The sequence below is a fragment of the Dermacentor silvarum genome, chromosome 10, assembly GCF_013339745.2.
Source record: "Dermacentor silvarum isolate Dsil-2018 chromosome 10, BIME_Dsil_1.4, whole genome shotgun sequence".
Taxonomy (NCBI): Eukaryota; Metazoa; Arthropoda; class Arachnida; order Ixodida; family Ixodidae; genus Dermacentor; species Dermacentor silvarum.
In genome coordinates this window covers 43,712,199-43,737,239 of record NC_051163.1, presented here as the reverse complement: position 1 = coordinate 43,737,239, position 25,041 = coordinate 43,712,199, and the positions used below count along the sequence as shown (strand labels likewise).

General features: G+C 47.9%; 1 protein-coding gene and 1 long non-coding RNA gene across 3 annotated transcripts in view; both read left to right on the top strand.

Annotated features, from left to right (window-relative positions):
* Positions 1-25,041, top strand: part of LOC125940573 (uncharacterized) — a 52,501-nt gene that overhangs the window by 5,954 nt on the left and 21,506 nt on the right. The window lies entirely within an intron of this gene.
* LOC125940574 (uncharacterized) lies at positions 14,897-17,125 on the top strand. Its single transcript, XR_007463764.1, has 3 exons — positions 14,897-15,176; positions 16,245-16,355; positions 16,565-17,125. It is a non-coding gene; the product is annotated as an uncharacterized LOC125940574 (long non-coding RNA).

The following is a 25,041-nucleotide window of genomic DNA, read 5'->3' as shown; positions in this document are numbered from 1 at the left end:
CCGGAGGTCCATATAGAGTTATAGAGACAGAGAAGGGTTTTCTTAGTTTCAGAGGGTAGGTTTTTCAACATGTCATATAGTATACGGTCAGGGCCTGGGGCAGATTGGTTGCAACAGGTGAGTGATGCGTGCAGCTCTGCTAGGGAGAAAGGTAGGTTATATGGCTCGTTTCCGGTGCTCTTTCGGTCCAGTTTTTGTTTTTCTATTGCTGATTTGTATCTTTTAAACGCTGGAGAATAGTGTGATGAACTGGAAACATGTTCAAAATGTGCACCCAGATGGTTCGCTTGGTCCTCCAGGCTGTCTCCCTGTCTTTATACCAGGGGAGGCGGATGTGTTTGTCGTCCTCTTACTCTATTCACCCTGTTCCAAACCTTGGCCTCATCCGTGTACGAGTTGATACTTGATAAAAATGTTTGCCAGCTGTCTCTCCTGGCTTGTCTACGTGTTCTCCTACCTTGGGACTTGATTTTCTTGAAACTGACAATGTTTTCAGCAGTAGGATAATCGCGAAGCTGCCTCCATGCTTTGTTCTGCTGCCTACGTGCGTTCTGGCATTGTTCATTCCACCACGGAACACGGCGTTTGCTAGAAAGTCCAATTGTTTGGGGAATACACTTAGAAGCTGCATCAATTATGAAATTAGTCAAATACTCGATGGCACCGTCAATTCCGAGCGATGAAATGTCTGCCCACGAGAGCTTACTGGTAAGTGTTTGGAATTTATCCCAGTCCGCTGCATTGACCTTCCACCGGGGAGCATGTGGTGGAGATTCGTATTGTCTTGGTGCTCTCAGCAGTATTGGGAAATGGTCGCTCCCGTAAGGGTTTTTTATAACTACCCATTCAAGTTCAGGGAATTTGGATGGAGAAGCTATGCTGAGATCTATAGAGGAAAATGTTTTGTTTGCAAGACAATAATATGTAGGTTCTTTTTTGTTAAGCAGACAAGCACCGGATGAGAAAAGAAAATCTTGAATTAGACGGCCTCGCGCATCGATGCGAGCGTCGCCCCACAGACTGTTGTGTGCATTGAGATCGCCAAGAACAAGATAGGGCTCTGGCAATTCGTCTATCAAGGACTGAAATTCGTGTTTGTGTAAGCGGTAATGTGGGGGTATGTATACCGAGCAAATGGTGATGAGTTTGTTAAGGAGAACCAGTCGAACTGCCACTGCTTCAAGGGGCGTTTGCAGCTGCAAACGTTGACATGCTATGCTATCGTGAATCACAATTGCAACACCGCCTGATGATGCGAGACCATCATCGCGATCTTTACGAAACGTAACATACTGTCGAAGAAAGTTTGTATGTGCCGATTTTAAATGAGTTTCCTGTACACACATCACTTTTGGATTGTGTTTGTGGAGAAGTTCTTGCACATCATCGAGGTTCCCAAGAAGGCCTCTGATGTTCCATTGTATAATTTGTGTGGCCATACTGAAAGTAAATGGGTGCTGTGTGTACTAAAAATGTCACAGTTTCGCCCTAAGGGCGAAGCAATGAATGCGATAGCAACACAGCAATGTCATACGAAGTAAGGTGAGCGGCTTTGGTAGCAATATGAATTGTAGTAAACATGAGCTGATTAAGTAAGCAGGTGTGCTGCGGCGTAAGTAGACCGACATGAAGAGAGACTCGACGACCACGAGAAGGCGCGTGTGAAACGGTGGTGTTGATGAGAAGCGCTTCCCGTGGGCAGCGCGTGCGAAGGGACACACCTGTAGCGCTGCACTGCCGATCCGGGCAGCATTGCGTGTGTAGCGTGCGTTGGAAAATGTGGCCCGACTATTACGAACTGAATGAACAAGCGTGGTGTGAGCGCGCACAAACACGAAGAGATCACACTGAATGACAACGACTGTCAAAACGCTGGCAGCAAGCATACGCCGCAGCGGGCGAAGGTACGTGCGGTCTATCGCTTCAACGGAAACTGAGCGGCGATTGCCGTGTGGAGATAAGAGACGGTGCGAGCGAGCGACGAGCGCGGTTGTTGGCAGAGAAGTGCGCCCCCCCCCCCCCCCCCCCTTGCTCCCTCCGGTGCTGGCTTCCTGCTTCCTTGCTTGCGCGTGGGAGATTGAGTGCGTTCGCTCTCCGTGATAGCGCGCGACCCCGCACGCTTCCTCTCGGGCATACAGCGCGCGGCGAAGATTTTATCTATAGGGAACCTCACGGCGACGGCGACGGCGACGACGACGGCGACGACGACGGCGACGCCGACGGCAGAAATCCGGTTCAAGTGTCCATATAATTGCTATCGCAATAAAACAAAAAGGAAGTGTTGCATTAGATTACAGAGCCCTTTCCAGGCCCTGTAACGCGGGATTTGTCTTTTCTGAAGCGGTCGAGGGAACCTCGCCGCTCCTTAGGCGCTTGGTGCGCCGTCGGGGTGGGTGTGGTGTCCATTTCCTCTTGTGAGGCGCCGGACACGCGCTCTTGCGAGCGAGAAGTTTCACGCGAAAGTCTCGCCGCGAAGGACGAGACATTTGCGCCCACCAGCCCGGATGTCGATGGGGCTGCCTTTGGGCCTGAGCTGCGCCGGCTGTTGCCAGCACCAGCAGGGGCCGGTGAGGGTGAGGCAGCCTTGACTGCACCCACCGTGGTAGCTGCTGGCGGGCCTGCGGGTTCGCTACGCGAAGCGCAGGCTGCCACCGAGAACTGTTGTGGTGCCGGCAACCCTAGGGTAACCGGGCCTGTTCGCTGGTTGGGTGGAGTAGACTTAGCTCCTTCCACCCTGGGGGCAGGAGCCACAAGCGACAGCTCGCTGCGCGCGGGCTGGGCAGGTGGCAGTAGCCGCTGCGACGCTGCCCCTTGACGCGCCGCATCAGCATATGTGGTAGTGTGGAATGGTGAACACCTTTTGCGTGCTTCCCTGAACGATATGTTTTCACGGACTTTCAGTGTTAGGATTTCTTTTTCTTTTTTCCAGCTTGGACAGGAGCGGGAGTATGCTGGATGGTCACCATCGCAATTAACGCAGTGAGGTGTGGCCTCACAATTGTCTGAGGCATGACCTTGTGTTCCACACTTAGCACAGGTGAGTCGACCACGGCAGCTCTGCGAGCCATGGCCAAATCTTTGACATTGGTAGCATCGCCTAGGATTTGGGATGTATGGTCTTACGGATGTCTTTGTGTACCCTGTTTCAATGCTTTGTGGCAAAACGCTCAATTCAAAGGTAAGTATCAGGTGTTTCGTGCGAATTTCTTTATTGTCCCGTCTCATAACAATGCGCTGCACATTCGTGACATTTTGCTCCTTCCATCCTTCCAACAGTTCGGTTTCAGATAGGTCGATGAGGTCTGCTTCAGATACTACCCCCCGTACTGTGTTCATTGATCGATGCGGTGAAACGGAAACTGGGACATCACCAAAAGTAACAAGCTTGCCGAGTCTGTAGTATTGCTCCTTATCCCGTAGCTCAAGCAGAAGATCCCCGCTTGGCATTTTGGTGACTTTGTAGCCAGGACCTAGCGTGTTGGTCAAGCTTTTTGCAACTACAAATGGGGATATGGTTCTTGCTAGTTTTTCGGTTCTTTCACTATGTACTACTTGGAATCGGGGGAAAATGTCTTTTGGTCTGGTGAACAAGTTCAGAATCTCATCGGTGCGTCCCCTCTTCTGAGGGAGACGATCAAGAAGTCGGGGAAAAGCGGGTGTTCCCATAGCAGTTTGGTGTATTTCGGCAACAATGGCAGCCACCCACCACGGAGTCCAACAAGGGGACGCTGCAGCACTTAACGTGTAAGGCTGCAGGCGCCAGCCGTACATTGCCGCTATAACCTTATATATAAACCCAAGGGAGGGCACCTACACAAGGTTAACCCAAGCCGGCTATGGAAATTGAGAAAGTAACAGAAGAGAAGAGATGACAGGACAGTGAAGACAGAAAAATAGAGCAGAGAAAGATCGGAGAGGGGGACAGGAAAAGGCGACCACCGATTTCCCCCGGGTGGGTCAGTTCGGGGGTGCCGTCTACGTGAAGCGGAGGCCAAAGAGGCGTGTTGCCTTCGCCGAGGGGCCATGAAGGTCCGAACACCCGGCATCGGCTCAACCCGCAGGATCCTCTTTTCCCCGGACACAGCTAAGCCGCGCACGGCTACACGCGGGAGGCGCCAACCCCCATGTGCTCGGGTCCGTGGTGTCGCAACACACCAAACGCCTGCTGACGCAGACGCCCCTGCGGGGAATGTTACGCTTAGCTTGTGTGGCAACCGATAGCGCAAGCGCAAAGCGCAGACATTAAAAATCTGCATGCGAGGACCTTTGCAGACAGCCCCAGATCGTCGTGAGGCATAAGGCTCCTAGGCTTTAGGGAGGCCCCGACGAGTCTGCGAGACATGACCGTAGGAAGTCACGCGAGCTGTGTGTGTGCGTGCGTGTGTGTACCAACGGCGCCTACTCTCCTTCGGACGCTCACCCCTTCTCCCCGTCTGCCGACGCGACAGTACAGTGCACTAGCGATAGGTTGGCGCCGGGAGCTTACAGGAGCGCACATGAAGCGGTTGTGCCCACGTGGGTTGTGCCTAGGGAGCCTACATTCAAACGCTCTTAAACGGCTCCCTAGGTTGTGCCCATTTATGGTCCGATCTCGCGCCTGCGTTCCCGATTGGACTAGACCGCGTCTCGTGCTCCAGACTGCCGCGCGAATCTCCGCATGTCTCCCATTGGTCGAGTTAATGCAGCCGCTCTTTCCGACGCTAACCCTAGCGTCAAGGCGCCCCGCCATAACAATGGCGGCGCACATGGGAGTTGACGTCGGCATGGCAACAGGCACAGCAGCCGCGCGACATAGCAGTTCCTTTTTTTTTTCTGTATGTTTTTATGATTATACCGACTTGGCCGGCTCGCCCGGCGTGCTCTACGCCGCGCAATCGGTTTTCTTTTTATTGCGATAGCAATTATATGGACACTCCAAAGCGGATTTCTGCCGTCGGCGTCGCCGTCGCCGTGAGAGGCTGTGGCCGGGTGCCTTTTAACTCACTACTGTTTGCGTGCGGTCACGTTTTGTGCGAAGATTGCCGAGGCGAAGTCTTCGAAGGAATGGAGTGCCCCATCGACGGAAGAGCTTCCGCGGAAAGAAAGCTTCTCCGACTGCGGTTCCAGCTGTCCAACCTAGAGCAGCTAAGCGTTGTGTGCATGGTAGGCGGCAGGAGGTGTGCTACATTCGCTGGAATATTGTCCGAGCTGAGAGACCACATGCACCATTGCCGCAGCGGGGAGGTAAAGTGCGCCAAGCGCCACCGTTCCTTCACACGTGAAGCTGCCGTGAATCACTACCGGCACAGCTGCGACGGCAACGCTCCCCGCCATTCTGTAATTGACGTGCGAGTACAACGGGCTGTTGAAGAATTCCGAGGCTTCAAAGAAGATCTCGAAAGCCTGCAGCAGGGGGCGTCGGAAGAGTGTGACAGCGACGACGAATTTCTATTGAGCACCAACGGATTAGTTGAAAGACTGGCCAGCCTTGACCGTGTACTGTCCGAGGCGCAGGAAATGGCGAGCAGCGTCCACCGAGAGAGGGTTCCGCTTCAATCATTGATGAAACCACCGACGCCAGGACCATAGAGTAACATACGGATTACAAGAGTGGCCACTCCAGCCTGAAAGCGGCCGAGCTACGCAGCTTCATGCCGCCCGGGCAATACAACACTCCCTGTCTCCAAGGGAACGTGCGTACTAGTTATCTACAGTAGTAACTTTTCTAGTGCACTATCCGTCTACTTGTCTATGTGGCTGTAGACGTATAGACGTTATTAACGGGATCAACCGGCCGTGAGCGGTGGATGATAAGGCTAGTATATAGAATAAAGCATAACGCATCGCTACAAAATATCGGCCATGGTGTGATCAGGCAAGGCGACGCTACAAAAGATGTGCGATAACGTCTGCGTGGTGATGATGATATGTGTTGTTTTATGGCGCAAGGGCCAGCTATGGCCAAAGAGCGCCAGCCAACGTCTGCGTGGTCCTTGCTGAGTTCGTCTGCCAGAACGTCTGTCTGCTTGGCTGCTGCTTGGTGAGAAGGTCTTCATTACGTTCTTTTTTTCCCTTCATTACTTTGCAAATTCCTTATCTATTTGTCACTTCAGCCGTAAGTTGACATTTGTCGCATTGTGCTGTTCGGTGCAGAGAGCTTTTTTTTGTGTTCTTCACTTCGCGCATGATGTTCGTGGATTGCTTCACATTATGTAAGAAACAGCAATTTGGAATGCTGCTCAACACGTTTGCGAGAAAATCGTTTCTTCGCGCGAGAAAGTGCTCGAGTCGGCACACGCCGGTATACGTTGTCTGAATTCAATGCATGTGTGTGCAATTGTGTGAAAGAATGCAGTTATGCTTAGGATCTTTATTCGTGGCGTGCGCAGATTGCTTGAAGCCTTTGTTGCGAGCGCAATTAGAGAGAACTTGCGAATTGAGAAGAATGTTTGTAAGCTGTGGCTACGATGTATTCAGAATAAACACTCCTGCCTCAGTAGCGCATGCATGGCACCGAAGACCCGCCGTGGTTGCTCAGTGGCTATGGTGAGTTGGGCTGCTGAGCACGAGGTCGCGGGATCAAATCCCGGCCACGGCGGCCGCATTTCGCTGGGGGGCGAAATGCGAAAACACGCGTGTATACTTAGATTTAGGTGCACGTTAAAGAACCTCAGGTGTTCAAAATTTCCGGAGTCCCTCACTACGGCGTGCCTCATAATCGGATCGTGGTTTTGGCACGTAAAACCCCATAATTTTTAATGGCACCGAAGGTTGCATTTTTTTTTTTTTAGCTGCGACAATTGCACGTGCCGCTGTTCGCGAAAGGGCGATGTGAAGTGCGCAGGTGAGTAGGTGAAAATTTGTGCGAAGGCGGGAGAGAAGACATAACCAATAATACTTTTTTTTCAGGTCATGCCGTCCGTAGTCAAGTACTACGGGAACTACTGCTTGTGTTGCGTGGTGCAGTAACAACGGCAGGACAGGGGGAGAGCGTGGTTGGGTGACAATTGCCTTCATTTCTTGTTTGCTATGCAGCCTGAAACTACCACTTAATAAGAAAGGTTGGGCTTCAAAGGACGAGCGTTGTTTTCCTCTTTAATGCTAATTCTGTTTTCTGCAGTTTTACTGTTCTGTCGGGTTTTTCATAATATCGCCTGTTTATTCCTTTTGTGAAATTTATTCTGAACATATGGCACCTGTATTGGCATGTCTTGCACTTTGCAGTGCAACCATCTTTCTGTGCTTGCGTTCATCGAACGTTGCGAAAAAAAGTGTGCATGTGCTTACTGAGAATATGACTTGAAAATAAAATGTTTCGCCTCTTCGAACACTTGTCATGTTTATTTAAAATTTCTATATAAACACACAGTCGCATCGTGTGCTAGCTGCTCTGGCGGTACAGCTTACACGAAGCTACACGACGCATGCAAGCAACGCGTTAAAAAATCGAAATATAGGCTCCGTACAGTGAAGTTTGCTGCGATTGCTGCGCCATCTGTCGCAGCGCCGCCAACAATAATGAGACGGCCAAAGCGCGCGGGGGTATACGTAGGCGCGGCGTCGATGGTGCTGTTCGGTCTTTTCTGGTGTTGAGACAATGTCATCCTTCAGCTCGACTAATTCGAATCCATCGACTGAAAGCGTACGGAAAAGGAAGAGGAACAATTAAGTGCCGGTACTGCTGCATAAAAAACTGCCACAGCCACGAAGGCCAGGCTGGCGTGAAATTGTACCGATTTCCTGGTCGCCCGTAGGAGCAAGAACGACGAAAAAGATGGATTGTTGCTGTTCGAAGAGTTAAGTAATTGTGAAAACAGCGTTTTCCTAGTGTCAATGTAACTATATGCTTTAAGGTCTAGCCAGGTCTAGCTGCTTGAGGTTCCGCAACTGTATTTATGTGTAAAGCGCGGTTGGAAGTGTATGGCGCACGTTTTGCACAGCAAGCTTGCGTAGCGCGAAATCTCACGCGCGAATTTGCGCCTCAAATGTTCTTGTAGGCTGCACGCGAATCTTTGTTGATTTACTTGCATGCTTGCAGTCCGGTAATTAACTGTTAAATTGCGTTTTTCTGTGCTACTTTCAGCGAAGAAAGTAAACTCGGTTTCCGTTGATTTTGGGGGTAGTGATGATGCGTGTAACCTCTAAACATCAAATGCCTTCACCAAGTGGCGCCCGCCGTGGGACTGCTCTCTCTCGTCAGCGCTTTGTGGCGTGTTTGCCTCGTTTACCGTCTCGTGAAGAAGTCATTCGGTTACTGCATGTGCGCTCTTGCTTGCGGCCGCATACAAAGGGAACTGTGTCGTCAGTATGAACTGCGTAGTATTCGCAATCATGCTCCTTTTCCTTTCTTCGGTGAGAATGACGGCTTGCCGTGGATACCGAAGCAGACAAGGAGGATCTGCTCCAAACACTTCGTGAACGGCGGAGTAGCCAATAAAGGAAAAATCAACACCTAGAAACGCTTCATTTATAGATTTGCAAAAATGCGTTTCTGCGCACGTCGGCCACGAAATGAACGAAATACTGTAAATACCAGAGCTGCAATTGGACATTTCTGTGACCACGCACCGGCAACGTAGCAAAAACGACGTGTAATCACCGAATGCCGATTTGGGACTGTTCTCATTAAAAAAAAAATTATTCGTTTTGTTGACTGAATGAAACCACAAACGGCATCAAACACGTCCCTGTGGCTAAAGCCGCATACCGAGGCACCGAAAGAGAGTACTATTTCTGATGTTAAATTTACCCCTAATTTAGTGAGCGGAATTTCAAGAAGTCTTTTTCTTTGTGTGTTCTTCGTCTTCGTTTAACTTGCACCGCAGATCTTCCTCCAATAAGTCGTGGTAGCGTGTGCGCCTCCGCTTATGCGTCAAAACCACTTGCTGATATAAAAATGCATGCATGTTCTCCCTACCTGCAAGGAAACGTACAATTGTTTCCCTTGCTGAGAGTGACCGACGGCGCCCTCAAGTCGGCGCCGTCGGTCTCCTTCAAGTCGTAAACGTGGCCCGCCACATACAGCTTGTCGTCTTTGTCGAGTATAGGCGCACGAAAGTAATTTTCAATACAGCTTATCGGCTGAACGCCGCAAAACAACACACGCGACATTTTGAACGTCACACGCGCGTTGAAACACGTTCAGTCGCTGCCGCGGGGCTCGGAGCGGCCGTCTCAGTGTTTCACATTCCTACCACCATTGGCGCTGCACGGCGTTTTGCCGTAGGGTGCCTCGATGCCAGTGCCGCCATTCAGGGTGGTGCCATCCTTTGACCGCACCCGCGCCGCCGCTTTCTCGCTGCGACGCCATCTTGAGTCACAGCGAGCGGTTGCGAGTGCTTGGTGCCGGTGCTTAGTTCGGGACACAGTGCGCGCGGATGCTTCGCTGATGCTTCTACTTGCTGGACAGTGTTCAGCCGCATGAATGACAAGCTTGTCAAGTGCATCGAGTCGACATGACGGCCTGTTGTGTTCCCAAGTGCACCGGATCGACGCGTAAAGGGCTTCGTTGTTTACGCTTCCCCGGGGACCCAGAGCGAAGGAAGAGATGGGAAGCCCAAGTAAAGCGGTATCAATGGAAGGCAACGGATAGCTCCTACATTTGCGAGGTAAGTGTCAAGAAAGTTTAGACTGTCGCATCGTGTTTTTCATAAATAAGAAAGTATTCTCTGATCCTCGCTCACGTACCTACGTTCGCTCACGAACTAAGCACTGCACCGATGCTGAGTAGCCTATGGTTTGCGAGCGCGCGTCGCATAGGCTTTTGCTGTTTTGATCAGCGCAGTCTATGCGAGTAGTATCCTTATTATTGCGATAGCAATTATATGGACACTCAAAAGCAGATTTCTGCCGTCGGCGTCGCCGTCGCCGTGAGGTTCCGTATGACGTCATTTGGAGATGAAATCGTCGCCGCGCGCCGAACGCTGTATGTGCGAGTGAAAGGGCGCGAGGGGCGCGTCTTTCACGGGGAGTGAACGCACGGCGGAGAACAAACGCGCGTTCTGCGCCGTGCTCGCTTAAGGGCTGCAGAAGTAGGCGTCTCTTTTCTCCTTTACAATCACCATATATGTAGAACAAACGCGCCTTCTTCAGACGCGCGAGAGTCCGTGGGGGAGGGGTAGGGGGGGGGAGGGAAGGGAGGCGACGTTTAGCTGCGGCACGAAGTGCCTATTTATATCAGAGGCTCTCAAGGGCTGCAGAAGATAGCGTCAACCTTTCCCTTTCCCTCAAGAACCACTTATCATCATCATCAGAGGCTCCAGCAACAGTCACCAACGCCGCACGCATTTTGAGCTAACGCGGGCAAAACGCCGATGGCGTCGACAACAGTTCTGCGTGTTGTTGCTACCAAAGCCGCTCACCTTACTTCGTATGACATTGCTGTGTTGCTATCGCATTCATTGCTTCGCCCTTAGGGCGAAACTGTGACATTTTTTTAAGAACTAACGAAAATGCTTCGCCGCGAAATAGCCTTACATTAGCTACAAATCGTCATGTAAACCACCTATTTTACTTTTTCATGGGAAGCACACATCGTGTGCGTCTTGTTTCTTTCTTTTTTTTCCCCCTTAGTTTCTTTTTTTGCTACTGGTTATTTGGGACTAAAGAACGCAGTGCTTCTTCTGGGGAGAGCGGCTGTTGTGTACGTGGCAAACGAAGCATTGTGATTTTCTCTATTCTCAGCAGATATCTTGCGGATCTCAGGTTGTTACGTTATATAGCTGATTTTTTAGACGAATATATTTGTAGCGTTGTGCTCGTAAGCCGATGGTCATTCGTGCTCATTCCCGATCGTAGTGGGTACTGTGACGGTCTTTAAATGCCTGTGCACGGTACGCCCAGGTGTAGTAGAGTTACGGGGCATCATGGGACCAATATGTTTCGGCGCTTTCTGGCATGGTGTCTGTTGTAGCCTGTGCACTTCTTCGAAACGTGTTAAGCGAGGTAATACAGCATTACTTCTGCGAAAATTTATTTTTAAGCACTGTAATGGGTTCTCTGTATTTACAAGGCAACTTTTTATATCAATAATCACTTTTGTTGTTTTACATGTACTTAGAAACACTTTGAAGAGGACCAGTACGAGGGAAATCGACAGGATGGGCGCCGTCTGTTAAAGTCAACAGCCCTACATCATCATGGACTATATTTTCGAAGTGAAAAACATTGCTAATCTGTATTTGACTGTCTTAGTTTCATTTACGGTTTTTGTACGCGATATGTATGCAGTGTTGTTTATTTTTTCAATGTAGTTATCAGTGTTCTAATGGTTATTTATAAAATGTTCTGTACTCGCCATCGATGTGTTTGGCCGATGCGACGTATTCGATGGTAGCTGATGTATTCTGGCTGGATATCTTGATTAATATTACCTGCGGTTGCGTTTTCTTGTTTGCATTCTTGTTTTCGATTTATATTGTGTGTAATAAGGTTGATGTACTCACTTGAACCCCCCCCCCCCATGTAATGAATAAATTAAAAAAAAACTCTCACTATCCCGAATTGTGTGTCGAGCCTACCTTGCGATTTCTTTTTATCTCGTCTTTCAACATAACCTTCAGGCGCCACACAGTACATATAATTGTTCATGTACATATATCTTTCATGATTGATTTTACTAGACATTATAAGTAAATGTATTTTGTGCGTCGTTTGGTTTCTTGTGTGTACTACGCAAGATTGACACAGATAAGTTACGTTACATGTTTCTCTACAGCACTAACTAAACCTTATTTTCACATCGCAGTTATTTTTACACCAGCTTAATCCTGTCAGCACACAGTTTTGTGGGCAAAAAAAGCAAAATTGCGCGTAGATATCGTCAAATAATTTCAACGAACGCGAAGAGCACACGCAACGCAAGGGAAACTAACCGCCGTGCGCGAGTGGCTGGCTACGGTAAAGGAGGCGTGACGTGTAAACCAAAATACAACAGCGAAAAAGAAAAACTTCCACACACAGGGGGTCGCAAACCTTATATACCAAGCATCGAAGCGCAAAAAAAAAAAAATAGTGCGTATTTCAAACATACACACGGCATGTTAAATGTGAATGGAATTAGGCAACTTGGGGCATGTTCCCGGCGCCATACATATACGTCTTGGACCTTCGACGAGTTAACGGCTATTGGTTATAAAGATGTGCAGATGCGATACCGATAAAAAAATCCTCATCAAGGCAAAGCACTTGGAAGTGCGCCGCGAGTAACACTATTTATGAACGCAAGCGTAGCTGAGTCTCAGCTCGTGTGACTCAATATGGCGGCGCCAGCCGGGTTGTCTCCACCCTGGACGGCGTCGCTGGGCATCGAGGCACACATCAAGGGACCTTAAGCAGGGTTAAAACCCCTTGATCTTGAAAGTAGCGACACTCTCCTCCGCGCGCCCGCTTTCCTCCTCAATTCTCCTCACCCGCCGGCTGCGCGCGCTGCGCACGGCACGCTATTGCGCCTGGGCTCCCGCGGACGGGCCGCAGAATTCGATGGAGGCGCGTTATCTTGGGCCAGTTACGCGCCCCAGTGGCGTAGAATATTTTGAAAAATGGTGATAACAGCATGGAGAATGCTGAAGGCAACGTTTATGATGAGGTTGGTTTCATCTTAAAGCCGTATGAATGACACACACTGATGTAAAAGGAGCTTTGAGGCGAGTTCTATACTCCAGTTATTTTTTCTGCCACATGATACGCTGCTTTACTTTTTGCATCTGATCTAGTATTGCTTGTGGCAGATCGCTCTATGTTTGGCAGTTTTTTCTTGTATGTGCACGCATGTGCACCGCAGGTATTATATTCAGTGTGCCTTCTTATAATGAATTACTGGCGAGAGCATCGTCCGTCCATGTGTTTGTCTCAATGTCAAAGTATCTTTTGCGCTGTGGTTTCTGCATTGAATAGGACGGTTGCACAATTTCAGTGCGATGAAGCGGTGCCGGCAGCCACTCATCACCCACAATAACAGAAGCTGAGGAAAGGTATTTACAGATTATTCTTTAGGCGTCGGTGTCAATGAAGCTTAAAAAATACTCGGTATACCTATGGGAGAAGACATTCTATATATTTAGGCAAAAGATACGCCTATGGAAAAGGTATTTTGATAGTTCACACCAACATACCATACCAGGATAGTTAAAATTATGATTTTGATTAGACATCAGAAAAACATTTATCACACAAAAAACAAAAAGAATGGTCAGTAAGATGCTTCATTTTCGTGCATGCGCAAAAAACGTCATTTGACAAGATACAGATAACGTAGAAGAGTATCATATAATATTCATAATGAGAAACAATGCTAGTGTACAAATATGCCATGCAGTACGGATGGCAGCTGAGAAAAAGACATGCCCAAGAAAACAACAGTAGTAACATTACGCCATGGCACAAACCTACACCGTTTAATACATGATAAAGCAGTATCAGTGCGGCCGAAAGTTGACGGGCAATTCGTTCTTGCGCTAAGAGCTTGTCCTTTCCAAAAAGCGGCTCTGTTGCGATCAAAACGACACTCCAAGTGTAAGAGATACCACGTTTTCTTTTGAGCCGAGCCACTATTTGCAAAGAATATGCCATGCGCGAATGCTCAGGAGATTCGTTTCATACTGGGCCCGCATGCTCAATCGAGTCCTTAATTTTAAGAGCTCTATAGTTGGATACCGCCCAACAACGAAGTGGCAAACACCCCTCAAAGCGTGTCTTCCAACCAAGGGTATCGACCGTTTGTCATGACGTCCTGCTTAATCCCCTAGCGTGACATCGCAGTTGGCTGGTACGAGCTTCTTCGAAATGCCATTAACCACAACATCATTAATATTGGCCGGTGCCACTTACCGGATTGAAGGTAAATGAGTAAAAAGTTTTGAGTTCTGTCCGAGTGTAGTTGTTGAAAAGCGCAAGTAACATTTACAAAATAGCTGTATATATGCAGTGAACATTGGTGAGCTTGGCTTCATATGCCACACAAAAAGCTGGCCTAACTGGTATAAGTGGCGTAGCGAGTCTGACACTTGACTGCTAAGCATTCTTCGAAGGCTTAGGTAAAGCATTCGACTTAATAGAGGCAGCTGGAGCCCCTTTACGTCTTTCATAGTCAGTCACCACTACATCACTTCATGGTAGACACTGCAACACGCATACCATTACTTTGCAAAAGCCATCACGCTTTCCTTGCGGTATCGTAAAAACTGCATAGCCATCATCACGCTTCTTGCTGCAGTTATGTGCGCAGCAGCACGGCATAGCGCCAGCAGACAGTGCTCGAAACAGCGTGCAATGTTAGCGCGCGGCGTTCTCTATACGCCGAGCCAGCCGAGCTGAGGCGCAAGATGGCTCGAACGAAAAAGCAAAACAAAAGCAAAACGCAAGCTCCGCTCGTTTCCAAGCGCAACGGCAGGGAGACCAATAATCGTGCAGGAAAACGCGCCCAAGGCCGTCTGTCGTGGAAGGGACTCGCGAGGGGCGAGGAGGAGGCGAGGAGGTCGCGCGCCGGCGGCAAAGTACAAAGAGTGGCGGTACTTTCCTACATCAAGGGACTTTAAGCAGGGTGGGGTCGCAGCGCGCCCATCCAAGCAGCGGCGATAGGCATGAACTAGCCCAGATGCGAAGGCCAAGCCAGGGCTCTCACACTCTCAAGTTCAACAAATGGCCACAGAGGGCGAAAAAATCGACCGCGCGGGCGCGGCTAATAAACCAAGCCTAGTGCGTTTTCAAAAAAATTGCCCCAGTGAGTTCCGTCGTCTCCCGCTAGAGGCGCCGTAGTAAGCGCAATTTCAACATACAAACTTACTCCCACGCTTATCGAACTGTTATTTTATGACAAAGAGTACATATTTATTATTCCTAATTATACATCCTACTTTTGAGTAGTAACACTATTGTTTTTTTGTCATTATAGAGGCAAAGTAACGTTCATCATCATCGACCTCTCACGTGACCTCTCGCCTGGATTTAAAATTTTTACCGGTATTTTCGGGACACGGCAAGCACGGATTCATTGGTCGGTGCACTTATGCTGGTTGCTTATTTGTGCTAAAACCACTTTATTACGCTTCGACACCTCGCGTTGTTTAACTTCGGGTGAAGTGACGTGTTTGCGAGCTGAGATGTAAGCCCGAAAGCTAGGTTTTGATCGTGAACCATGCGGAACAAGTATGCATCGAAACGGGAGCCGGATTCTGCTGCGACTGAGGATGGCAATACCGGTGAGTCGTTTAACATTGCTGCTTGAATCGTTATTTAATGCTCGTCTCGTTAATTCACAGGCGGAGACAAGTTAACGAACTAAATCCTGCATTACATATGGGTAGCCGGGACCCTACGTTGCCGTTTCTGAAATAAACCTGTAGTTGCGAGAGCGTCGTCATACACACAATCACGAAAGAAAGAGAGCGATATCGGAACGCGCAGCACGTTTTTCATCTCGTTGTAGCCGTGGCCTTGGGTGACTGAGTAGCCTTATCAATATTTTTTTTTTCTTCGAGTCCGCCGGCAACTTCTTTCGTTCACAAAACCGATTTACCCTTTGGTAAACTAAAGTGAAAGTACTGAATTTAATGTATTAAACAATTACACGCATAATAATTAACCCATATTTCGTACTTGTTGGTTCCAAGTGTTCTTGCTGTTAAGTTTGGTTTACCTTAGGGTATTTATTTTTGCAGTAGTGGAGCGGTGCATCGCGGTCATGCAGAAAAAGAATGCATCAGTTGTAATACATGAAGTTCATGTCTTTCATGCGTTTGCTTGTGGAACCAGCAGTGTGAGCTCTTCTAGTGTATAAATGAGCGCAAAAATGTTCTCGTTTGTGATCCTAATAATACTTCAGGTGTTCAAACGCATTGTAGTTAGGCAGACATCAATTTTATGGACAGCATCGAATCCCGGCCACGGCGGCCGCATTTCGATGGGGGCGAAATGCGAAAACACTCGTGTACTTAGATTTAGGTGCACGTTAAAGAACCCCAGGTGGTCCAAATTTCCGGAGTCCCCCACTACGGCGTGCCTCATAATCAGAACTGGTTTTGGCACGTAAAACCCCATAATTTAATTAATTAATTTAATTAATTAGTACCAATATGTGGTTATTTAACATGCTGCTTAAGCTCCCTAGAACAAACAGTGTACATTTACATGTGTTGTGCGGTCTGAAATCATAATATATATATATATATATATATATATATATATATATATATATCACAGCTTTTTGCATTTCATATTGTGAAATTGTGTTTTCTCAATTTTTGATGCAGTCAAAATTTCTCTTCCAGACATGAAGTAAAGAGGACGGCACAGTGTAAAGCAACACACTACACACACTAAAGAGAAGCTACTGCCTGCTACAACCAGGTCATCGTGTGGACTTTTGCTGCTACTACAAGGTAAACAACACCGGGTTCAGAAATAAATATGCTTGATATACGCTGCATTGGCTTGCTAGTCTTGAGATACATTGTCATTTGTTTGTAGCAGATGATATGAATGTTTCTTCATATTTACGGTGCAGCATAATGGATTCCAACATAGAAAGCACTACAAAAGTTTGGGTAACCTCTGCTGTATCTCATGTGTTACTGTTCTGCCCCAACAGAGTCTGCACCAAGCACATCTTGGCACTCATCACAGGAGCCCTCATATATCTACACCAATAGGAAGGGGCTGGAGCCGAACTCACAAGGCTCTTACACCACGAACAAAGAAGCGGATCCAGAAGTATTTGGATGAGATACCAAGTCTACGTTGGACTGTATCAAGACTGAAAAGCGCCTCAGCCATCATTCCACCAGCACGCATATTGGCAGAGTCATCCAGGTACCTCAACAAAAGAAATTCGTGTTCAGATGCACCTGCAACCTCTGAACAAGCATGGACGACGATGCTGGCCAAAAGAGTTCCATCAGTTTGCCCTTCCTTAATCACCTTCCTGGCCTTATCAAATTCAATTTGTACCAAGTATATATTTTTTCTATGAATGCAAGCTTTTTCATTCCCCATTCTTGCTAGATATCATTCTTCTTCCTTATCCAAACATAAAGGTGAACTGATTCTATGCTCATACTTAAGGCCCGTCATTGTCTATTAGCATAACATCTTTGTAGCAGTATTCTCTACTGTACGTTGCCATGTTAAATTCCTCTCCTGAAATAGCAGATGCGGCATCGGCACGTGTCTTGCATTAAGCTTTGCATCATGTGCTATGTAGCATTTCACGTTTCTTAATGTTATTGGCCTTCACTGCTTGCAGAGCAGAGTGGCTTGCTGAATGCAAGCTTTCTTATTCCCATATTTAATTCTTGGTCTCATTCAAAACTGCTCTTCTTGCTCAATAGCCTGGGTTTTTGTGCAAGCTACACTGAAGTGGTTGACTGCAGAATCTGGTTGCAGAAACTTGGTCGTGGTCGCTGTGTTAAGTTTTTCGGATTTGCGGGGCCTGGTAAGTTGCATTGGGAAGCTGTCTCTCGAGGTAAGCACCTGCTCCTGCAGTCCGTACAGCGACATAGACTCCCAATTTACACACACCGTGATTGGTGCTCCCAATTCCGTCCTTTCCTGCTGCAGCCGTGTGCAAATTTTGCTTGTGGCCTTCGTTGGCCGTGATTTGGCGTCAACAGAGAGCAGCATACATGTTTACGTGGTCCGAAATTGTATGAAGGTGATAGCCACATGGGTGGCTATCAAAATGCTGGGTAGTCGATGTCGCTGTGTTGGCTGCGGCAGTATAGATGCCTGCGTGAGCCGAATGCTTCGCAATGCAAGTTGCTTATCTTCAACGATGACTGTCGGTGTAAACAGGTGGGATATGCTGCCTAATCGGTTTGCGTTTCTTGTTGTCGCTTGTTACCAGACCACCATGTGCAACGAAGGCAAGCACAAGCACTGTGCCTGTAGTTGGACTGCTGATTGCGCCTAAGTGACCCGTGTACGTCATTCTTCATTGTTACCACGTGGATCTTAGCCAATGTATAGTGTATTGTCTGACCCTTATGCGGTGATTGAATGCGGAATCTCATTTTGCTGTTATCTCACTTCTTTATGGTCGCGGTATTACGTTTCTTGGATGTGACGGCCTGGTCATTTGCATTGGGAAGCAGTCTCTCGAGGTAAGCACCTGCTCCTGCAGTCTGCGCAGCGACATAGACTCTATATTTATACGCACCGTGCCGTGATTGGTGCTCCCCGTTCCGTCCTTTCCTGCTGCAGCCGTGGGCAAATTGTGCTTGTGGGCTTCCTGAGCCGCAATTTGGCATACGTGCTTACATGATCGGAAGCATATGAAGTTGATAGCCACCTGGGTGGAAAGGCCCGCAAAAGTGGCTGCCGAAGGTGATGCCCACGAAAACGACTTGTGCATATTGAGAGAAAAGGGGGCACCGAGTGTCAGTGACATATTAGCGGCCCCGATAGACAAACATAAACGTGCAGCTTGGAAAGGAGGTAATGCTAAAACGCACGGTAGTCCATGTTGCTGTGTTGGGTGCGGCAGCAGATGCCTGCGTCACCCGATAGCTTCGGTATGCAAGTTGCTAATCTTCAACGGTGACTGTCGGTGCAAACATCTGCTTGCGCTGCTGGTTGTCGCACGTTACCGGACCGCCATGTGCGATGACGAAAGTGAGCAGTTTACGAGCTCGCATTTATTGTTTCAGCGTATCTCAACATGCAAGTTTTATTGCTGCTCTTGTACGAGAAGGTGCACTGCTTGTCTTCGACCAATAAAGTCGTACGTCCTGTTCACTCACTTGTGGCTTGTTTGTACGGGCGTCAGTAGAGGCTCTTTGGTCTCCTGGCAATTAGAACGCACAAGCTAAGCGGCAAGGCACGCCGCAACGCCAGCCGGGCGAGCGCGGCGCGTACCAGCGTGTGCGACCGGTAGAAAACGGCCATATTGGATTTTGCACAAAAAAAATACAATTTCCGCTTCCTGTTTTAGCAGCGCCATCTGTCGGGTACCCCAGTGAGTTCCATGCGCTGCCGCTTCTTATTTTCGTACCACTGTGGAAGCTACAGTTTCCCTTCTCTAAAGTTGGTCTTTATTCTATGGCCAGGCCCCGGAAACTCGCGAGTTCACCAAATGGCCACAGAGGGCGAAAAAATCGCTGCTAACAAAACAAGCATAGTACATCCCCTCGAAAATATGCCTAAGTGAGTTCAGTAGCTCCCGCTAGAGGCGCCGTAATAAGCGCAATTTTAACCTACAAACTTTCTCCCGCGCTCATCGAAGCGTTTTTATTACTTGACAAAGAATACAAAATTATTATTCTTAATTATATATTGTACTGTTGAGTACCATTGCAACTGTTTCTTTTTTGCCCTTAAAAAACGCAAAATAAGGTTCATCATCACCGATCTCCCACGTGACCTCTGGCCTGGATTAAAAATTTTTACCGGTATTTTTCGCGAACACGGCAAGCACGGATTCATTGGTTCGTACACCTATGCTGGTTGCTTATTTTGTGCTAAAACCAGTTTATCGCGCTTCGACACCTCGCGTTATTTAACTTGGGGTGAAGTGACGGGTTTGCGAGAAATGTAAGCCCGAAAGCTAGGTTTCGGTCGTGAGCCATGCGGAACAAGTCTGCATCGAAACGGGAGCCGGATTCTGCTGCGACTGAGGACGGCAATACCGGTAAGTCGTTTAACATCGCTGCTTCTTGGATCGTTATGTAATATTCGTCTCGTTAACTTACAGGCAGAGACAAGTTAACGAACTAGATCCTGCATTACATATGGGCAGTCAGGACCCTCCGTTGCTGTTTCCGAAATGATGTTTAGGTGCGCGGCCATCGTTATGCAAACACAATGACGAAAAAAAGACAGCGATATCGGAACGCCCGTCACATTTATCATCTCGTTGTATCCGTGGCCGTAGGCGACTGAGTAGCCTTATATATATGTATATATATTCGATTCCGCCGGAAACTGCTTTCGTCCACAAAGCCGGATAACCCTTTGGTAAATTGCAGTGAAAGTACTGAATTTAATGTATTAAACAGTTGCACGCATGATAATTTACCCATATTTCGTACTTGTTGGTTCCAAGTGTTCTTGCTGTTCCGTTTGATTTACCTTGGGGCATTTATTTTTGCAGTAATAAAGGGGTGCATCACGTTCGTGCAGAAAAGGAATGCAGCAGTTCTAATAGCTTCATGTGTGTCGTGCATTTGCTTGTGGAACCAGCAGTGTGATAACTTCTGGTGTATAAATGAGCGCACAAATGCTCTCATTTGTGATCCTAATAATACTTAAGCTGTTGACACGCATTGTAGTTAGGCAGGTAGCAATATTCATTTAATTAACATGTTGCTTAAGCACCCTAGAACAAAGTGTACAGTTCCATGTGTTCTGCAGTCTAAAACCATTACAATTTATTTGTCACACCTACTTGCATTTCATATTGCAAAATTGTGCTTTTTCAATTTCTGATGCAATCAAAATTTCTGTTCCAGACATGCAGTAAAGAGGATGGCACCAGTGTAAAGCAGCACTCCATACATCAAAGACAAGCTACTTCCTGCTACAACAAGGCCATTGTGTGGACTTTGGCTGTTACTACAAGGTAAACAACACCAAGTTCAGAAATAAATATGCTTGATATATACTGTATTGGCTCACTAGTCTTGAGATACATGTCATTTGTTTGTAGCAGATGATATGAATGTCTTTCCACATTTACGGTTCAGCATAATTGGTTCAAACATAAAAGAAAGCCCTACATGAGTTTGGCTAATCTGTGCTGTATCTCATGTGTTACTCTTCTGCCCCAACAGAATATGCACCAAGCACACCATGGTCCTTATCACAGGAGCCCCCATCTACCCGGACAGGAAGGTGCTGGAGCTGAATTTACAAGGATTTTGCACCACAAACAAAGAAGCGGATGCAGAAGTATTTGGATGAGATATCAAGTCTACGGAGGATTGTGTCAAGACTGAAAAGAGCCTCAGCCATCATTCCACCAGCACGGATATTGGCCGAGTCATCCAGGTACCTCAACAAAGACTTGTAGAAATTCTTCATGTTGAGATGCACCTGCAACCATTGAACAAGCATTGGACGACGCTGGCCAAAAGAGTTCCATCAGTTTGCCCATCCTTAATCAGCTTCCTGGTCATGTCATATTCCACTTGTGCCGAGTATACATTTTTTTCTATAAATGCAAGCTTTTTCATTCCCCATTCTTGCTAGGTATAATTCTTCTTCCTCATCCAAACATGAAGGTCAACCGATTCTGTGCTCATACTTAATACCATTCACTGTCTAGTAGCATACCATATCTGTAGCAATATTTCTTAGTGTATGCTGTCATGTGCAATTCCTCTCCAGAAACAGCCGATGCAGCATCGGCATGCGTTTTGCATTAACCGTTGCACCGTGTGCTATGTAGCATTTGACTTTTCTTGACCTTGACCTTCAGTGCTTGCAGAGCCGAGTGGCTTCTTTCATGAGCACAAGCTTTCTGATTGCCATATTTAATTCCTAGTCTCATTCAGCATTGCTCTTCTTGCTCAATAGCCTGGGAGTAGCCGTGCTTGTCTAGCCTTGCCTGGGTGTAGCCTTGCCTTGTTCGATAACCTTCAGTGTACCTTGTGCTACACTGAAGTGATTGATTACAGAGTCTGGTTTCGCTGCTCCCGATTAGTGCAAAGGCCATTCTCCTGACCCGGCCAAGCTGACCGTCGGAGGGCAAGAAACAGGTCACCGACTTTCGTAGAAGGAGTGTCAACCCCCTGTTTCCAAATTGCCTCGTCCTTGCTTCGAAGGTGAAACATTAGAGGCGGAGTTCGGTGAACAATACGACCCCTCTGATTGGTCGCATGAAGGTCATCTGATTCCCTAGCCGGGTCGACTAGGGAAGACCGATGTTTTATAAGGAGACACCATGTGTGCAGTGGTGTGTCCTGACGTGTTCCGATATGTGCTCCGACATGTAGTGAGCTGGAGTGTGCTTCCATATTTGGAGCCACTGTAAATACTGTAAAATAAACCCTTTTTTCTCTCGCTCTTACTCCCGGAGGTACTCATCCCTCTGGCTGAAGGATCACCGGCCTAAACGCTACCCGAGTCTCAACAAACAGGCAGCAGCGGCGGAATAATCTCCGACCCGTAACAACGGATGGCAGTGCTGAGATGAAACGCCAACCCGTTCATAACAACTGGTGGCAGCGGTGGGATGAATCCTAACCCCGAGCCGCGAGCAACTGGATGGCCATGGTGAGATCGACCCTTCAGCCAACGCCAGTCGCCGGCATCTCGTTCGCGACCAACTGGATGGCCGCAGTGAGATGGACCCTGCAGCCAACGCCAGTCGCCGGCAACTGATTCATGAGCGACTGGATGACAGCGGCAAGATGGAACCTGCAGCCAACGCCAATCGCCAACTGGTTCGCGAGCGGCTGGATGCACGCAGCGCATCTTGACTGCACGGTACAGGGTGAGTGCCTGGCTTTGCGCTTGAGTCATCGGATCTTTTAGCCTAGACTTTCTAAAAACCGATGAAGCGTGTACAACTGCCCATTTGATACTGTGGTTGTTGCGCATCCAAGCAGAAAGCAGCTTTCAGCATAGATCTGAACCAGCTACTAAAGCCAGACCTCATTCTTGTGTGGGAGTAATTTGGAAGTGGAGAACTACCGTAATTCTTATCATTTAAAGGCGGCCCAGGATTTTCGTCTTCTTTGAATTGATTCGATGCGGTGGAGAAGAACTTGGGGACTTGGTGCTACTTCTGTGCATAGGCGTTTGGTTTCTGCTATATTTTCCAGGCTTCAAATTCTCTTGGGAAAACAGAATTGAACCACTGGTAGTTTTTTTACTTGCATTGTGATTTGTGCGGGTTTTGCAGCAAGTGTATATTGTGGAATAGCTGAGCCAAAGCCTAAAGTAGTGACCATGGACCTCACGAGTTTACTAGAGCTAGCTTGTTGCGTTTGTGTGAAGAGCTCGACGTAGAAATAGAGGATGATAAATCAGAAGCCGGAATTAGAGCAATTTTAGAAAGCAACAGTGATCAGGAATACTTTCAATACTTCGGCAACTCAATTCTAAAAAGCAGGAGCAGGAAGCAATTGAGAATGAGGAGGAGTTGAAAAGACAGGATTGGATTAGGCAACAATACGAAGAGATAGAAGCTCTCAGTCAAGAGGTTGAAAGATTGGAACAGGGTTTTGAAGTGGAGGAACAGAAATGTCAGGCACCCGTAAAAGTAGCGCACGGAAAGTGCAAACAAGTAGCACGCACGGTTCTACCGATGGTAGAAAAAGAGGCTGATCCCCGTGAGCCTAATGGTACGTTCACAGGTGAGGCCAGATCCGTAGACCGTGACGTAGTTCTTGAGAAGCCCATTAATGAGGACCGTATTGAGAGCGACGAGATACTGTGCCAATGGAATACTAGAGAAGCAGCTAGGCCAGCTGTGGACGATTTGGCACAGTTATCCAGGGAGTACGTCGCGAAGGTAGCTCTTGCAGAAGCCCGAAGTGGCCCCGAGTCGTCAGACAAGAGCACCTGTGCAGAGTCCAATCGGTCAGGAAAGTGCGCTAAAGCACACTGTAGGCAGGGCAGTGCAGTTGTGAACAACTCCCAGGAATACGAGCTCTGTTTCGCAAAAGATAATAGCTGCATTGTCCTTAAGTGTTTGAAGCTCTCCGCCAGTCGAGGTAGCACTGAGAGGAATGATTTACCCGCAAATCATTCGGACTGTGCCTGTGCGGTTGAGACGGAAATAATGACCGATGAAATAAGTGCCGGTCAGCACGAGATTCAAGCGGAAGGCTTGCAAATGAGCACTACTAAACGTGCTAGGATGAAACGGCGTCGCAAAGTCGGGAATGCGGCAGATAGGGCAACGCGGCCGAACAAAGGCGCTAAACCCAGTGGGGAGCGCAGTCAAAGAGTTCGAGCGGCGCGTTTGTTCCTAGGAATGTTTTCAGAGAGATCGCGTCCGAACCGCCCAAGGACGAAGAGGGGAAAGGGCCGTTCGGCTCGAAAGTTGACAAAAGCGAAGGCGGCGCGGAGGGGGCAATTATGTTCCCCCTCTTTGGGTTCTTTTCGAGGTGTTTTAGGCATGACACTGCAGAGCGAGCCGGTACGGCGACGCGAATCGGTCACGCGCGGCAGCGGAGTCGTCGCACGGCGCCCAGAAGGCATGATGCCTGTTAGTTCAGTGTCGGGGGTGGGCAGCAAGGAGATTAACCTACATGCCCTTTGTGCAACCTCGTTGACAAGACAGACTCTCAGACCGCGCCCGCCTCGAGTAAGGCTCAAAGATACGGCGCCACCATAAGCTACTCGGACTCAAAAGCGACTCAGGTTTTGCGGAAACATCATTTTGTTTGTTGGTTTCTGTATTTTAATGTTTGGTTAAACGTTTTAAGATCTCCGGAATAGAGATCATTTCGATTTCCACGTTTTGAGCATTGTTTAAATTGTTTGTTTTAGAAGCTAATCGATATTTTGAAAGAGATGGTTCGCGCGCATTTTTGAAACTTTTGTTCGACGTGTCGTTTCTTTCTGCACAAATAAGCTTCCTTTTTGTAAGAGATACGCTTGCAGCGTCAGGTCCACGTTATTGGTTTAAAACCTGTAGTGGCACGCTTGATTATCACTTCACTTTTTAGAAATGTTCGCCAGTCTTCAAGTGTTAACGCAAGATTTTTTGTTGTTGTTGTTTCTTTAGTGTGTGTCCTATATGGACAAGAGAAATAAATTGTTAGTGCGTGAGTCGCACGTTTTACATGTGAGTTTTCCGCAAAGTTGAAGCGACTCTGACAGTGCATCCGTGATGCTAATAATGTGGCTCTGAGTGGCACTAGTACGTGCGATGCTAGCGGATGTAAGGCAGTTCATCGCGTTTGTGCTGCGTATGATATATGATATTTCATTTATCATTTATTTAGAGCATTTTAAAGTATTCTACGTTTGCTCTCTGCAGCACAGTGATCTGGTTTTGGCGAACTCAGAGGTTCATGAGAGCTCGCTTTGGCGGCACAAAATTTTGGGTCCAAATTATTGGGTCAAGCGAAGCCTGGTGGATTGAACGGATTTCGGGCGCTTGAGCGCTATGTGGTG